This window comes from Miscanthus floridulus, chromosome 18 (genome assembly GCF_019320115.1).
Source record: "Miscanthus floridulus cultivar M001 chromosome 18, ASM1932011v1, whole genome shotgun sequence".
Lineage (NCBI taxonomy): Eukaryota > Viridiplantae > Streptophyta > Magnoliopsida > Poales > Poaceae > Miscanthus > Miscanthus floridulus.
The window spans coordinates 98,993,624-99,010,833 of NC_089597.1; the positions used below are offsets into that span (position 1 = coordinate 98,993,624).

General features: G+C 45.1%; 1 long non-coding RNA gene across 1 annotated transcript; it reads left to right on the forward strand.

Annotated features, from left to right (window-relative positions):
* The first annotated feature begins 13,343 nt into the window (after positions 1–13,343).
* LOC136522540 (uncharacterized) lies at positions 13,344–16,959 on the forward strand. Its single transcript, XR_010775921.1, has 5 exons — positions 13,344–13,656; positions 13,710–13,843; positions 15,123–15,435; positions 15,526–15,698; positions 16,686–16,959. It is a non-coding gene; the product is annotated as an uncharacterized lncRNA (long non-coding RNA).
* The last annotated feature ends 251 nt before the right edge of the window (positions 16,960–17,210 follow it).

Here is a 17,210-nt window from a genome sequence, read left to right on the forward strand (position 1 = left end):
CTCCCTTCCTTGCGGGGTTTTCCATGGGTCCCGCACCGACAAGCCCCCGAGCACTTCATGGTTGAGTTCTGGAAGCCTCGTCTTGTTCCTTCAAGTCTTGTCGAGCAGGAACAAGCGTCGTCTGAGTGCTTTCTTGAGCGAAACCGTGTAGCGCTTCGTGAGATCTTCGCGTGGTGTGTACCTTTTTTTGAAGAAAAAAGTACTCCCATTTGGATGTAGCCCCCGAGCCTCTTGCTGTTTGGCACAAGGAGCTTGAGGGTCTTTTCTTGAAATCGTCCTGATTCTTCGTCGAAGGGCTCCCTAGCATATACCCGGGTTCTTTGTCGAAAAGAGCTCGGATTTAGCTATGTCTAGGTTCTTTTGTCCAAAAGAGCTCGGATATAGCTATTTCCGGGTTCTTTTATCATGTCGCCTTGAAGTCGTCTGTCCTGAAGAAGTCTTCTGAGTGATGTGTGCTTTTTTAAAGGAAAAAGTGCACTCACTGAGTGTAGCCCCCGAGCCTCTTGCTATTTGGAATAAAAAGTTGGAGGGTTTTGAATCTTATATTGTTTGAAAAACTATTGTCTTGAAGTAGTCCTCTTGGTGACGTGTGCTTTTTGAAGGGAAAAGTGCACTCACCGAGTGTAGCTCCTGAGCCTCTTGCTATTTGGGACAAAAAGTTGGAGGGTCTTGAATCTGAGTTGTTCGAAAGAACTGAGAACTTCTCCTATTGCAGCCCCCGAACATATATCCGGGTTGTTTTGTTCAGGAAGAACTCGGTTGCAAGGTCTTGGCATATTCTCTGGTAGTCTGCTTGTTGTCAGATGTAGTTGTATGGTGGTGGTTGAGTGTGAATGCTGTTTGTTCACGAGTTGTACAGTGTTGGTATATCCTTTCGAATATGCTTGTCCTTGAGTACTGTTCCTTCACGCCTTAGTCCTCTTTCATTGAATTATGTCTTTTCACTGTGTCCTTTGTTAGGCTTATTTCGTTGGTGCTCATGGTCCATGTGCACCGCTCCTTCGGTCTATAAATACCCTCTTGGAGTGCTGTTTTGATTCATTAAGCGTTTTGTTGCTTGTTTTGAAGTCTCTGTAGTCATGAATATGGTAGTTTGTGAAATAGAGCAGCCCCCGGGCATATTTTGTAGTTCTTGTGTGTCTTTCAGTAGCTGGAGAGAGTCTTGTGATAGGGATTAGAGGTAGGCTAATCTCGCAGCAGCAATGTACCAGGATGTACGTGGCGGTAGTTGGAGGAAGTCTTGTGATGTGGGCTTCATTCCTTCATCTGGCAGTTCTGGGTTGATCCTCGTCGCCTGCCCTGAGACTGTCCGGTGCAGATCAACACCATATCCAGCATCACATTAGTCTTGGGTAGACAGATGCCTGCCGGCCTTCTCTGCTCCATGTTGTCCCGCCGTGCTGCTGATTTCCGCCTTGGATGCACTGCGTCCGTCCTTTGAAGAAAACAGTGTAGCCGAGGGCGGTTTGTCCTTCCAAGTAGCAATTTGGAACACGTAGTCGTTCTAGAGCCTAGCCGTGTCCGGGTTCCTCTTTGCTACTTTGCTTTTTGTGGTACCGAGTTCATTGGGTCTTGTAAGATGTGTAATCTTCTATTTTTGAAACTAGTTATATAATGGAAAGAATCTTGTCTTCTGAGTTGTAATTCTTTATTTTCCTGATGTCCCGGTTGTTGATGAGATTTCCGAGTTCTTTCTATAAGGACCGGGTTGTTGTGCTCCTTGTGAGATAACCCTTCTTTGCTTTATTGTTGATGAGTTCTTTTTGTGGTGATATGATAATTCTGCCGTGGTGCTGGATGGATAATTCTAAAATATGCCTGTTGAGCTGTACCGTTGTGTGGATTTGAGCCATCTGTCATTTTAGCTGCGTCGGTAAATGGACCGTTGCGTCCTCATGCCGTGTTAAAACGGGCCTAGTGGGCCGCGTTTTTACCGGTGTAAAATCTATTTAAAGGCATTTCTCCTCCTTTTCTTTGGTACCCTGCCTTTGTCTTGAACACCCTAGCCTTCGCAATTCCGCCGTCGCCATTGCCGCTGCCATCTGAGCGCCGCCGTCCGAGCCTTCTTTTTCCCAAGTGCCTTTTTGCCTCCGTTAGTACATGGGTAGGAAGAAAGCCACGAGCAAGTCCTAGGCAGCCTTTGTGGATGAAGAATCATCACTTTCCGTGATCGAGAACCAAGAGTTCATGGCCATGAGGGCTGCCCAGAAGGTTTGGCCAGCTCCGACAACGACTGAAGACCAGCTTCGCGAGCTTGTTGGCGATGGCCTAATCCAGAGCAAGGACATTGCTGAATGGAGGGCTCCGGGCGAGCATCGGGTCCCTGCTCCAGGTCCTGGTGAGATCATTCTCTTCATTTCCTTTGTCCGTGCTGGACTTTGCCTCCTAGCTTCTGCTTTTCTTCATCGGTTTCTTGACTATTTTGGGATTACCCTGAATCATCTTGCTCCCAATGCCATTCTCCATCTTTCTGTCTTTGTTCATCTCTGTGAAACCTTCCTTGGAATTCCTCCTTCTCTTTCCCTCTTTTGTTACTTCTTTTGTCTGAAGCCCCAACCTCGCCGCGATGACACCAGCATTCTTGGTTGCTGTGGAATTCAGTTTCGCCAGGGTTTTAGAAGTAAATTCTTTGACTATGACATGGTTGATTCTGTAAGAGATTGGCATGCTGACTGGTTTTATGCTGCCAACTTGATTCCTCCTCTTTCTGTTCACTCCAGGTCTGGTCCCTTGGTTAATGACCGATGGGAAAAGAACCCATTGACGAATGCTGAGCTCCAGACGATCAAGCCCTTTCTCGAGAAGATTTGCACTCTGAAGCAGCAAGGCTTGACCGGCTTCGGCATTATTTCAAGTTTTCTTCGCCGCCGAGTTCAACCTTTGAAGGAGCGCGAACATTACGGTTTTGAGTACTCTAGAGCAGAGGACCCTTCTCGTATAGTCCCTGCCCTTGAGTTGACCGACGAGGAAGTGCTCGAGCATCTCCAGAAGATGCTAAAAGGAGTAAGCGTCATTCCGCTTGCTGTCCTTGAGTACAGCGCAAAGAACCTGCCCCCTGCTGTGAGTAGTTCTTTTCTTTATTCGGGTACTTTTGATTCTCTTTCGTTGTATCCACTTTTGCTTAATCTTTTTTGCATTGTTGTTTTACTCTTTTATAGGAATTGGGGCCTAATTTTGCTGATCCAATCCCCTTTGATGGTCTCCCTGCAAATGTGGAGGCTGGGGGTAGTCTTGCTGGGGCATTCTTGACCAGTAAGTTTCAAACTACTATTATGCTTCTTGGTGTTTCCTCCACATTTTCTGTCGTATATGAAGAGTATGTTCCTCGTCTAGTTCCTCGAGGCCCTCGCAGTGTCGGAAAGAGGGGTCGAGCGGATAGTTCTTCTTCTGCTCCGTCTGCTTCCAAGAAGTCTCGCCAGTCGAGTACTCGTCCAGGTACTCCAGTCATAGCTAGCATGCTCTTAGGTGAGCATATTAATACGCTCTGTCCTTTTGCTGTTTGTTTTTATCTTTGACCGAGTACTTTTGTCCTTTTTTAGCTGGAGCCTTGGTGGCCTTGGTCGAGAGTGAGGAGGATGAGGTTGATGATGTGCCTCTTGTTGCGCATCGGTGAGTTCTTTTCTCATCTTCCTGTTGTTGAACCCCTCCTTTGTTCTGACTTTGGTCTTGATTTCTTTGTAGTAATCGGTCGTCGGGTACCGGTTCTTCTAGAGCTCCGGCGCCGAGTTCTTCTGTAGCTCCGTTACCGAGTTCCTCTGAGATTCCGGTACCGAGTTCCTCCGGGGCTCCGGTGCTGAGTTCTTCTAGGGTTCCGGTACCAGCTACGCCGCTCCTGCCGCAGAGTGGCGACGACGTCTTCGCTGCCATAGTCCCGCCTTAAAGTCTTCTTTTGGTTTTATGAAGAAGAAGATAGCTGAGTAAGTGATTCCTTGTTATGCTTCTTTGTTTCTCTCTCTGTTTTTCCCTAACTCATATTCTTATCGTCGATTTTTCTTATGATTTTGCAGACCCTCGCCTTCCCTTAACCCTCTGCAGACTTCTTCTCAGTCCTCTGACCCGCCTCTGTGCGCTGAGTCTCAGGGCTTGGAATGTTCGGTCGGCGAGGTAGCTATGGGGGAAGCCGGGTCCCCTGCCGCTACTGATCCTGTTGCTCCGAAGGTGACCGTGGCCATGATGGTGGGTACTTCTGGGGAGGTAGCAGGGGCTTCCCAGGATATGGCCCTAGTTTTGTCTTCTTTGCCTGTGCTGGCTTCTCCCTCTGCTCCCCTTGGAACCAGTAGTCAGCGTTTGGACGACGATGTGCTGCTACAGTTCGACGCTACCCATTGTTTGTCAGAGTTAACTGCTGCCTGGGGGGCCCTTTCCACTTCCTTTGGTGAAAAGCTTTAGGTGAGTTTTTCTAGAGTTCTTTCTTTGGATGTTCGATCTTCGTTTTCTTCTTATTCCTTTTCTCTCTCTCTTTTTGTTCAGTCTTTCTCTCGAGATCATACCGGCTTCTTTTTCTCGTCCGAAAACGAGAAGAAGTTGTCTTCTGAGGTAAGCGCCCTGAAGGCTGAGCTTGACCTCCTCCGGGCCGAGTTGGAGACCGAGCGTCAGACGCACCAAAAGGAGGAGAAAACTCTTCGTGCCCAGGTGGTAGAGGTAGAGAAGCAGAAGGATGCTGCGAAGAACGAGTGCAAAGGTATTGCGGGTTCTTTTTGTTTCCTTTTGTATTCTGGTTTCCCTTTCTGCTGACTTTTTGTTTTTTCTTTTGTACTCTGATTTTCCTTTCTGCTGACTTGTTTCTGTTGCCTGGTCTAGCTCTTCGAGTTGAAAAGCAGAAGCTCTCAGAGGGTATTGAGGAGATGAAGACGCTCGCTTGAACTAGCCATAATAAGGCTAAGGAGGTAATTACTCAAGCTGAAGAAGAACTCGCGCTTGCTAAATTGATTAGGTGTGGAGCTGACAGAGATCTTGTGCAGGCCCAAAAGACCGTCGAGGACTTGACTGGCAAGTTGGCAACGGCTACTGAAAACTAGAAAGCTTTGTGGAAGTCTTTTCAGTCAGTAGCCGACCTTCTTCGGACTTCAGCAGATGATGGTCATTCTTGGGCTCAATTCATTCCCTAAGTGCCGACCCATTTCCAGGAGTTCGTGAAGCATTGTGCCCATCTTTGCACCAGGAACGTTCTTGCCCAGGTCCGGGTTCTTTCCCCGGATTTTCCCTTGTCCAAGGTTGCCGATGAAGCCGAGAGCCAAGAGTACTTGGATGCTGTTGAGAGGTTGGAGCCTGAAGTTGATGACTTAGCCAGGAAGATTGTAGATAATCTTAACATTGATGTCTCTACTCCTGATGACAATGCTTGAATGTAATCGACCTTTATACTCCGGCTTTTGTAACAGAATACTTATACTCTTTCTTGAATGAAGATCCTTTATCTTTGTTGATGTCTTCTTTGTCTGTATTTTTTTTGTCTCGTAAACAACCCGGCTTAGGTAGATTATTGTCTTGACAAACTTTCTTGAACTGTCGAGTGCTTTTCTGGCTTTCGTTTGTGCCTTGTAAACAACTCAGTGTATGTAGATTGATGTCTTGATAGGCTTCCTTGGTTTGTCGAGTGCTTGTCTGGCTTTTCGTCTGTGTCTTGTAAACAACTTGGTATAGATCATGGTCTCGACAAACTTTTTGTTCTTGTTAGCTGAAAAGACTTAGGACGTTTCCAGTTTCTTCTTGCAAAACATCCTAGGATCGACAAGCCCCCGAGCGCTTCATGGTTGAGTTCTAGAAGCCTCGTCTTGTTCCTTCAAGTCTTGTGGAGCAGGAACAAGCGTCGTCTGAGTGCTTTTTTGAGCGAAACCGTGTAGCGCTTCTTGGGATCTTCTGAGTGTAGCCCTCGAGCCTCTTGCTATTTGGAACAAGGAGCTAGAGGGTCTTGTCTTGAGATTGCTCTGATTTATATTTAGGCTTAGTTTCAGTCATTTTGCTTTTTGGTTCGGGTGTTAGCTTATTAGCTACCCTCATCGGCGGGCTCAAGCATCTTTTTAGCTCTTTTGCTCTCGGCCGGTATGCTTAGGCGTCTTTTCAGCCATTTTGCTTTTTGGTTCGGGTGTTAGCTTGTTAGCTACCCTTATCGGCGGGCTCAAGCATGTTTTCAGCTCTTTTGCTCCCGGCCGATATGCTCAGGCGTCTTTTCAGCCATTTTGCTTTTTGGTTCGGGTGTTAGCTTGTTAGCTACCCTCATCGGCAGGCTCAAGCATGTTTTCAGCTCTTTTGCTCTCGGCCGGTATGCTCAGGCGTCTTTTCAGCCATTTTGCTTTTTGGTGGGGTGTTAGCTTGTTAGCTACCCTCATCGGCGGGCTCAAGCATGTTTTCAGCTCTTTTGCTCTCGATCGGTATGCTCAGGCATCTTTTCAGCCATTTTGCTTTTTGGTTCGGGTGTTAGCTTATTAGCTACCCTCATCGGTGGGCTCAAGCATGTTTTCAGCTCTTTTGCTCTCGGCCGGTATGCTCAGGTGTCTTTTCAGCCGTTTTGCTTTTTTGTTCTTATTAGAAACAACTCGGGGAGAGCCATAATGGGACATATGTTTGTCAAGAAAGAACCATCTTTATTGATCATGAATATTGATAGGTCATAATAGTACATATGTTGTTGGTGAGCGCTATCTTTGTTGATCATGAACGTTGATCTCTTGTGTCTTGTATACATATTTTCCTTTGAGTTGTTTTCATGCGTAGAATCTTCGTAGCTGACTGATGTGCCATGTATTGTTGACTTCTTTTCCATCTTCAGTTATCAGCTTGTATGTGCCCGGTCCGATGACTTTTGTGATGATAAAAGGACCTTCCCATGAACTGAGTAGTTTGTGGCGTCCGTCGGTTTTTTGTATTCTTCTTAGTACTAGGTCTCCGACTTGTAATGATCAAGACTGGGTATTCTTGTTGTAGTGGCATCTTAGTCCTTGGAGGTATCTTGCTGATTGCAGGGTAGCGTTTACTCTGACTTCTTCTGTACTGTCGAGTTCTAATCTTCGGGTGTGTTCTGCTTCTCCTTCGTCGTATTGTTCTATCCTTGGTGATGTCCAGATCAAGTCTGCGGGTAGTACGGCTTCTGATCCATACACCAGGAAGAAAGGTGAGTATCCGATGGCTCTGCTTATTTGAGTCCGTAGCCCCCATACAACCTTGGGTAATTCTTCAATCCATTTTGATCCATAGTCTACTAGTTCTTCATACAATCTTGGTTTTAATCCAGCTAGTATGAGTCCGTTTGCCCTTTCGACCTGTCCATTGGCCTCTGGATGTGCGACTGATGCGTAATCTATTCTGAAGCCGCAGTCTTGTGCCCAACTTTGGAATTCTGTGGCCATGAAGGGAGAACCCAAATCCGTGATGATTCGATTGGGCATGCCGAAGCGGTGCATAATGTCTTGGATGAACTCGACTGCTTTGGCTGCGCTGTATTTTGCTAGTGGTTTGAATTCAATCCATTTGGTGAACTTGTCAATTGCCACGAAAATGTACTCGAAGCCGCCTTTTGCTTTCTTGAGGGGTCCTACTTGATCCAGCCCCCGGCAGGAGAAAGGCTAAGCAGGTGGGATGCAGATGAGGTTGTGAGCTGGCACATGAGCCTGTCTTGCGAATATTTGACAACCTTTGCATCTTCTGACGAGTTCTTCTACGTCTTTCAAAGCGGTTGGCCAGTAGTAACCGGTGCGGAATGCTTTTCCGACTAGTGTTCTTGAAGTGGCGTGATTTCCACAGCAACCTGAGTGTATTTCGTCTAGGATCTCTTTGCCCTCTTCAAATGAGACACATTTTAGGAGTACTCCTGATGATGCGGCTCTTCTGTAGAGCTTGTCTCCTACTAGGACGTAGTTCTTGCTTCTGCGAACAACTCGGGTAGCTTCTTCTTTTTCCGCTGGCAACTTATTTTCTTTGATGTAATCAATAAAAACCTGGGTCCATGAAGTGGTGATTACCAAGATCTAGGTGTCTTTGGCTGAGATTTCAGGGGTTATCTCACCGGGTTGTTTGATAGAGGGGGCTGATAACTCCTCTATGAATACACCGGGTGGGACCTTCGCCCTATCTGATCCAAGCTTGGCGAGGACATCTGCCGCAATATTAGAATCGTGCAGGACGTGTAGAATTTCTAATCCTTGAAAATGTTTTTCGAGCTTTCGTATTTCAGCACAGTAAGCGCCCATGTTTTCTTTGGTGCAGTCCCAATCTTTGTTGACTTGATTGATTACCACTGCTGAATCGCCGTAAACGAGTAAACGCTTGATTCCGAGGGTAATTGCCACTCGTAGCCCATGGATGAGGGCTTCGTATTCTGCTTCATTATTTGTAGCTTGCCATAATATCTGAAGGACGTACTTGAGTTGCTTTCCGTCTAGAGAAATTAGGAGGACGCCTGCACCGGCTCCGCCTAGCTTGAGTGATCCGTCAAAGTACATCTTCCAGTGATCAAGGATGATATTTGACATAGGTTGTTGAATTTCTGTCCATTCGGCCACAAAATCAGCCAGGCCTTGAGATTTAATTGCTTTCCGTGGGGTGAATTCGATATTGAGAGCACCAAGTTCAACTGCCCACTTAGATATGCGCCCTGTTGCGTCTCTGTTGTGTAGGATGTCTCCGAGTGAGAAATCTGTTACCACGGTAATCTTGTGGCTCTCAAAATAGTGGCGAAGCTTGCGTGAAGTGATCAGGAGGGCGTAGAGTAGTTTTTGCACATGTGGGTACTGGATTTTTGATTCTGATAGTACTTCGCTGATGTAGTATACGGGGCGTTGTACTTTATATACACGCCCTTCTTCTTCTCTTTCCACGACAATCGCTGTGCTGATCACAGTAGAAGTTGCCGCAATGTACAACATCATGTCTTTGTATTTCTTTGGAGGTGTGAGAATGGGTGAGGATGTGAGATATTCCTTGAGTTCTTGAAAGCTTCGTTGGCTTCTTCTGTCCACTCGAACTTGTCTGTCTTTTTTAGCAATTTAAAGAAAGGTAACCCTTTTTCGCCCAGTCTTGATATGAAACGATTTAGTGCCGCCATGCAGCCTGTTAGCTTCTGCACATCTTTGACACTTCGAGGAGGGCCCATCTCTGTTATGGCTCGAATTTGCTTGGCGCTTGCTTCGATTCCGCGATGACTGACCAGGAATCCGAGTAATTATCCTGAAGGAACTCTGAATACACATTTGTTTGGATTCAATTTCCACCTCCATCTTTTCATGTTTTTGAAGGTTTGCTTTAGGTCTTCAATTAGTGTATCCGGGTTCTTTGTCTTTACCACTACGTCATCCACGTATGCTTCTATGTTTTCGCCGATCTGATCACCGAGGCAAGTTTGGATAGCTCTTTGGTAAGTCGCACCAGCATTTTTGAGTCCAAATGACATGGTTTTGTAGCAGTAGGCACTGAATGGAGTGATGAAAGATGTCTTGCTCTGGTCTTTTTCCTTTAATGCAATCTGGTGATATCCTGAATAGCAATCAAGGAAGGATAATAGGGCAGATCCTGCTATTGAATCAACTATCTGATCAATGCGTATTAGCCCAAACGGATCTTTCGGGCAGTGTCTGTGTAGTCGACACACATGCGCCACTCGTCCATATTCTTTTTCTGTACCAGAACTGGGTTTGCTAGCCAATCTGGATGGAGGATTTCTCTGATGAATCTGGCTGCCATTAGTTTTGTAATTTCTTTTTTAATTGATGCCTTCTTGTCGGGAGAGAATCGTCGTAGTCGTTGCTTCACAGGCTTGGAGCCTTCATTGATACCAATTCTGTGCTCAGCCAACTCTCTTGGGACCCCTGGCATGTCGGTCGGTTTCCAAGCGAAGATATCTTTGTTGTCCCGAAAAAAGTTGGTGAGCGTGAGTTCCTATTTTGCCGATAGGTGGGCGCTGATGGTTGCCGTTTTTGAGGGATCACCGGTGCCCAGGTCGATTTGCTTGACGCCGGCTTCTTTTGGTAGTGCTAGGATGCTGGGTCTTTTAGCCGGTATCTCTAGCTCTTCTGGGCTCATTTCTGCTGCAACAGTGGTTATTTCTTTTCTTCCATCGTTGGCCTGTGCTTTTGTTGCAATTTGGATTGCCTGAACATCACAGTCAAATGCGCGCTTCAAATCACTCCGAAGAGAGAGAACACCGTTAGGCCCTGGCATCTTAAGCAACAGGTACGGATAATACGGTATTGCCATGAATTTTGCTAGTGCTGGGCGCCCGAGGATTGCGTGATATGATGAATCGAAGTCTGCGACTTCAAACTTGATGAACTCTGTACGGTAGTTCGAGGGAGTCCCAAAAGTAACCGGTAGAGTGATTTGTCCAAGTGGCATTGCTGCCTTGCCGGGTACTATGCCATAAAAAGGCGTGCTTGTTGGTGTGATCATCCCGGCAAGTTGTAGTCCCATCTTTCTTAGAGTTTCTGAAAAAATGATGTTGAGTCCAGCTCCTCCGTCGATTAGTACTTTCGTAACAATCATTCCAGCAATGGTTGGATCTAGAACCAGTGGGTAATGGCCTGCGTTCCCTACGCTAGTCCATTGGTCTTCTCTTGAAGATTGGATTGGATACTCTGACCAATTGAGATATCTTGGTGTAGCAGGTTCTGCTGCCATGATGGTTCGTAACGCTAGCTTTTCTTGATGTTTGCTTCTGGAATCTGGAACCCCGGCAAAAATTACTGCCACTGTCCCCCTGGATTTTTGGAATCCCTTGTCTTCGTGGTTGTCATCTTCTTTTTTTTGATTGTCTTCTTTATTGTTCCCCTTACTATCTTTCCTTGTGTATCTTTCGTTGAAGGTGTAGCAATTTCCGATGGTGTGCTTTCCATTGGGGTGCAAGATGCAACGCATGTTTTCAATGTTGTCATACCTTATGGGTTTTGAAAACTTCTTTGATTTGTCAGCCATTGCTACTGTGTTGTCTGGACCACGCTTTCTTTCCTGATGTCTGTTGTTTCGAGGATTTTGCCTGTCCGGGTTGTCTCTGTTATTTCTATCCGGGAATCTTTCTCGTGTCTTTTCCTCTGCAGTAATCATCTTTTCTACTATTCGTCTGAATTCTTCATTGTTTCTTGGATTTTCTTTGCAGAAGTCTTGAAATTGCCATCTAGCCATGATTCCGTGAGAGAAAGCTTCGATTACTTCTCGTTGTATGATGTCATGTACTTGAGCTCGTAGTTCTCCAAATCATCGATAGTAATTTCTGAGACTTTCACCTCCTTTCTGCTTGAGTCCTTTTAACTCTGCATGGGTGATTGGGTGTGTAATAATACCCGTAAAATTTTCACAGAAAGCTCTTTGCAAGTCCTCCCAATTTCTGATTGATCCTGGATTCAATTTGTCAAACCATTGAAGTGGCATGGTTTCTAGGGCCATGGGAAAGAACAAGGTCTTGATGTCATCGTCTCCTCCGGCCAATTCAATTGATTGCAAGTAAATCCTGAGCCATTGCTTTGGTTCGGTCTTGCCATCATATTTGGAGTGGTTGGACGGTTTGAACTTGTGAGGTAGTCGTATTAAAGCAAGTCTGTTTGCAAAATAGGGGAATCTATTGTGCATTCTGGCATCTGTGTATTCTGATTCAGCGCCCCCTTCTTGCCAACTGTTGTCTTGGTGAGAGTAGTTTTGCGTAACTGTCCGTGTGGGTGCCTTGCTTCTGGCTTTTCTTGTTTGTTCGACCCAGTCGTTTTGACTATGATTTCTTCTACTTTCTCTGTTGTGACTTCCACTTGGTCCAAGTCTCTCGAAAGTGGACTTCCTTTGATTTTGATGTTCTTGCTCATGAGACGTTGCCCTTCCGTCGTGCGTCCTAAGGACTGTTGATCGGAGGAAGTCCTGGAGTTGTTCTTGTTTTTCATTAGGATATGAAGTCGCCCTGAGTTCTTCTAGTGCTTCTCGGATCTTATTATAGGGTGTATTCGCTGCTCGTCCTTCTTCGACCTCTCGCTCTGATCTTCTTCTATTGTACTCGGCTAGGTCTGACTCATATTTGATCCAAGTTTCCTTTCGTTTCTTAGCACGGTGTTGGCGTCCTTGTTTCAATTTGTTCTTTCTTTCTCTGGCTTGCCTCTGACTCTCAGTCTCACCATCGTGCCCTTGGATAAATGGTGATATGTTGGATTCGGATTCGTCTGAAGATCTGACATCGGGTGCTTCTGGGGGGACCAATGGTGATCGAGGACGGCGAATCATGAATACTTCTCTAGCGTGAGTCGTACTGTCATCGTCATTGATTTCCGTACTGCCAGAGCTGTTGATAACTTCAGTAGAGGTTTCAAGGTCACAGATCGAGTCTCCTTCTTGGTAGGGTAGAGTTGATGTTGTCGTATCGTCGACTAGTTGGGTGACGTCATCCTCAGGAACAGAACCTGGCCAGTGGACGATGCAGTCTTAAGATGTTATAGTTAAGACGAGACCTTCCTAGGCTCCTTTCAGCGGCATTCTAAGCACGGGATAGGTGGATCCTTCGGGCCATGTCTGATAAGATGTTGCCGTGTTGTGGAGTCCAAACGGAAGAGGACCCGACTTCTTTGAAGTACTCTGAATGTACTCCGAGTAGTATTCTTGATAGGTTGACGTCGTGTTTCAGAGCTTTGTCGGAAAAGAACTCGGTTTTCCGAAAGAACTCGGATAAGACTCCGTCTCGGAAGCGGAACCTGAGTTTGGATCGGATACGTGAAGTCGCGAAATCCGAGTCGGATTGGACATCACGAGCTGCGCGAATCTTCCGACAAGCCGATCTGTCGTTGTCGCCGAAATGACAAAGTCTGGATGATGATCTGAATCTTCGAGGAGACGGCCTTGGAGCTTGCCATCGTCGCCTGCCTCACTGATCCATGAACCGAAGATGAAGGTTGATCCCTTTGGGAAGATCATGTTGTCGAGGTCCATCGAGCTCTCGGATGCAAATTCACCAAAAGCCCCTACCTGGCGCGCCAGCTGTCGATGTTTGACCACCGATAGCCTGCCACGGGGGTCCCCGGGGCAGTATGTTCGGGCTTCAGCGTACGCGGAACTCGATGGTTAACGCAAGAGACAGTCGATTTATCCTGGTTCGGACCCTCGATCTTTGATCGAGTAATAGCCCTACGTCCAGTCGGCGTTAGCCTTTGCGGTGGATTGATCGTAAAGTGTTGTGTTGTACAATTGTTCTCTTCCCTCCTGATCCAAGGAACCCTGCCCTCCTTTATATACTCAGGAGGCCAGAGTCCTAGTCGGTTTACAGTGAGAGTTCCTAGTAGGATTACAAAATAATACTACTACTAAGATTACAGGGGAAGAATCCTAGTTAGACTAGTTCTTCTCCCTTCCTTGCGGGGTATTCCGTGGGTCCCGCACCGACAGGGTCCCACCTGTAAGGGCTACCAAACGGTGAAAACCAAACAGAACACGGACGGAATGGATTGTAAGGCAAAGAAGTTTAGAGCAGTGGCACCTGTCTGCGGTCAACTTTTTTAATGGCTTGTGTGTAATTACAAACTTTTTTAATGGCACACATGTAAAAGCCTTAAAGAATTGTCCTCACCTGAGGTCGGGAAATCGCGTCGCTTCGTTCTGGCGACTTGAGAGTCGTGAGAATCGTGACCAGCGACTCCGCCGCCACTCCCGATTCGCCGCTAGGTCTGCCGGCGAGGGCACCGCCACCACTCGCGCTTGATACAGGTATGTCCTCCGTCTCCTCCGTCCCCTTCTCCTCAGCCTGTTTCCCTTGTTAGGGTTTGACCATACTGCGGAGGCGGCGGCATCGGCTTCTGCCGGCATCGAGAGAGAAGGTGGCAGCTGAAGGTCGTGAGGTGCTATCTTCTTCAAGATCTCAACACCATCTCGAGAAGGGCAATTTCTTTTCTAGGTCCGGCCGGATCTCCCTCCCTCTCTGCTCTCTGTTGTTGTATTGCTAAATTCTTTGTTGTGCTGTTGACCAAAGATTGCCGCTCAGAAAATTTAGCCGCCAGCCCCGTGGATATGTGTTGATGATGATTGATCTTTTTACTTGCATGGGCTTGTCTTAGATGCTTATTGCTAGATTGTTCTATCTGCAGTGTCCGCGTAATATTTTTCTTAGAGCAACATAGATTGTAGGTACGCAGATCCATATCTGTTCTTCAGGCTGACACAACATTCGTATAACTCTCTCATCAATGTTGCAGATGATTTGATCATACATTGTACTAGGTTGTCTGTTCTTATGTTATTACCTTAAGCACTTCTTATGCCGACATTACAGTAGCTCTGATGTTGAAACATCACTAATATTTTTGCCAATAAAGGGTGTACGGTGTCACTTTGACAGGCATTGTTATGGGATGATTAATTGATCACCAATGATATGTAAAAAACAACAGAGGTAATAGTGATTAATACATTGTAGAGAAACATTGGTGTTATAGTAAAGTTTGCACAAGGGTATACTGTTATGTAATGAGATTGCTGATATATGGATGTGCTTGATTTGTTCACAATTAATACGGAAAAAATCAAAACCAATATCCTGATCACACAGCAAGCACTTAGATCACAGGTACATTCCTATTGTTTTTGTTTTGTTTTGGGAGAAAACTAAAATTGAGCTAACACTACTACATCGAGCTAGTGGCTGTGTGCAAAAGCTAGCACTTTTGATGAGCAAGATATAAGCTGAGCCGGAGCAAGGCGGAGGGGTAAATAAATGAAATGAACTGAAACTATTATACTGTTTAATTTGTCAAATCAAACATAGGCATGCATGCAAAGTGCATGAATCAACTACTGCTGCTAATAACCGTCAGCATGATTTTATTTCATTCATCCAGTCAAGCAGGCAAACAGCTTGTTTTAGCAGAATATTTTTGTTTCACTCATTTTCTTTCACCAGTGGCTTGATTGTTTCACTCATTTTGTTTTCTGCATGTGAAAGGAATTGTAGTCTTTCAGTTCTTCTACTTGTGATAATATTTTTCCTGGCAACATGAATATTTTTCCTCTGAATTCCTGCTATTTTTACTAGCTGAAAATGCACTATGTACAGTGGATGAGCTGATTCTTAGAGTTAAAAAACTGATTTTTTTTTTTCCGTAGCCTAGCTTGCTACTTGACATATAATTTTTGTATGTTACGTTTCTATAAGTTTATACTGACAACTTTTGATCCAGATGTGATGGCTGAGATGGGTGGACATGATGTGCCTATTGACAATGCAAGGGCGTGGACATGGGTGGACAACTTGTTGGACAGGGCGTGAAGATGAACAAGGGCCTCAAGGAGGTGCACCTTGACTCGGTAGCAAGAGATGTGACTGAGTACAGTGGCCAACCTTGCACAAGCAATCAGGTCTACAACGATCTCAGCAAGTGGCGTGCTCGCTGGATCAAGGTGCACAAGCTGAAGGAACTGAGCGGGGCTGGCTGGGATGAACAAAGCTACATGATCACGCTTGAGGAGTCCCAATACAAAGCATATGTGCAGGTCCGTTCTTATTTCCAGTTTGCATGTTTTTCATATTTGTACAATCATTCATATCCAAATTCGGTGTCTAATGCATCGATTTACTTGTAGTCACACCCAAAAGATGCTGAATTTCTCAACAGGCCTATCATCAACTACATGCCAATGCAAATTATCTTAGGCAGCAGTGTTGCAACTGGGCAACCATCTGAAGCTCCTACTACCATTGATGTTCACACCTTCTGAAGCCCATGAAGCTGAGGACATTGAAGAATGTTCTTCAGGTAATGCTCTCCTATAGTTGTGCCCCTTTACTTTCCATGCCTATGATTTTTCCCTAATATAACAGTAGAATTCCGAAGTAAAATTTATCAGTGAAGCATACAAGGAATTGCCAATTGGCCGGGATTGGTTTGTTTGGCAGTAAGGGACCAATAACAATAGAATTTTTAGCTATTATAATAGTTGAATTCCTACTTACAGAACCAATAAAGGTAGGTGCATTTTGCTTAAGTAAAATTTGTCAGTGAAGCATACAAGGAATTGCCAATTGGCCGGGATTGGCTTTGTTTGGCAGTAAGGGACCAATAACAATAGAATTTTTAGCTATTATAATAGTTGAATTCCTACTTACAGAACCAATAAAGGTAGGTGCATTTTGCTTAGTTAAGCATACACATATATTTTAAGTACACGTATATTTTAAGATCTTAGTGCCAGTAGTGTAGTATGAAATGATCCCAGCTGAATCACTGAATTTTTAGCCTTGATTACTTGTTCCATCATCAGCACCACTGTCGCTTGAACTACTTCAGCAATACTTTTCAGTAAATAAACAATGTTTTCCTCTCACAACAAATCAGCCTAAGCCAAATTTCAGCTAAACGAACAGGGCCAAAGCTATATGTTTTCAGAGAGGCATTTCTTGCCCCAAATCCATACATTGAAGGGCTGAAGGCTTGAAGTGATCATGTGTACCAGGTCCATACCGGCTAAAAAGGATTGAATTTTTGTGGTTACAACTCATTGCTAAATACTAAGTTTGAATTTTTGTGGGTTCATCACATCTTTCTTCTCATATCTACTGCTAATGTTAAATCACGTTTCTTCTTAGTTTCGGTTGTTGCTAACATGTGGTCTTGCCATTGTTAGTTTGGTTGGGGCCAGTTTCTGTGACATTAAGTATCATGATATATTTTTCATGACATAATGCCTGCCAAATCTCGTTTGTATTTCCATTTCTAAAATAAATATTAAATTTTGTGTTTCAGGAGAAATTTAGGGCTCTCTTTGCAAGTGCTTTCTGTAAAGACGAGGAAGACGGGGAGGATTTAGAACATTTGTTACATTTAGATTTATTGTATTGTAGTAATATCTAATGAATCTATAGATCAAAACTTTCGGGACTACCTGTTAGTATTTCCCTTTTTTTTTCCCGAATTTTGTACATTCAGTTTCAAAAATTTCTGAATGTTTAATGATGCTGGACAAACATAGCGGCATGCAAGCTAGATTAACTTCTATGCTGAAATTTAATAAAGTCAACGCATGCGCACGAGCGTTGCACGACAGCAACTAGCAAATCCAAGTGCTAATCAAAGTCGCTTCCAAATGAGCCACTGTAACTCACGCGGACTACGCCCCCTTTGTGCCAAAAGAAGCCTAAGTGAGCTGAATGAAGGGACTTGGACCTATTGGCTTACGTGTTTCCTAGTGATCGCGTCGCTGAGCTCCCACAAAAAATTATTTCAGTGTACCAACGAGCAAAGCGAAGCCCACGGACCACTGCATCTTGT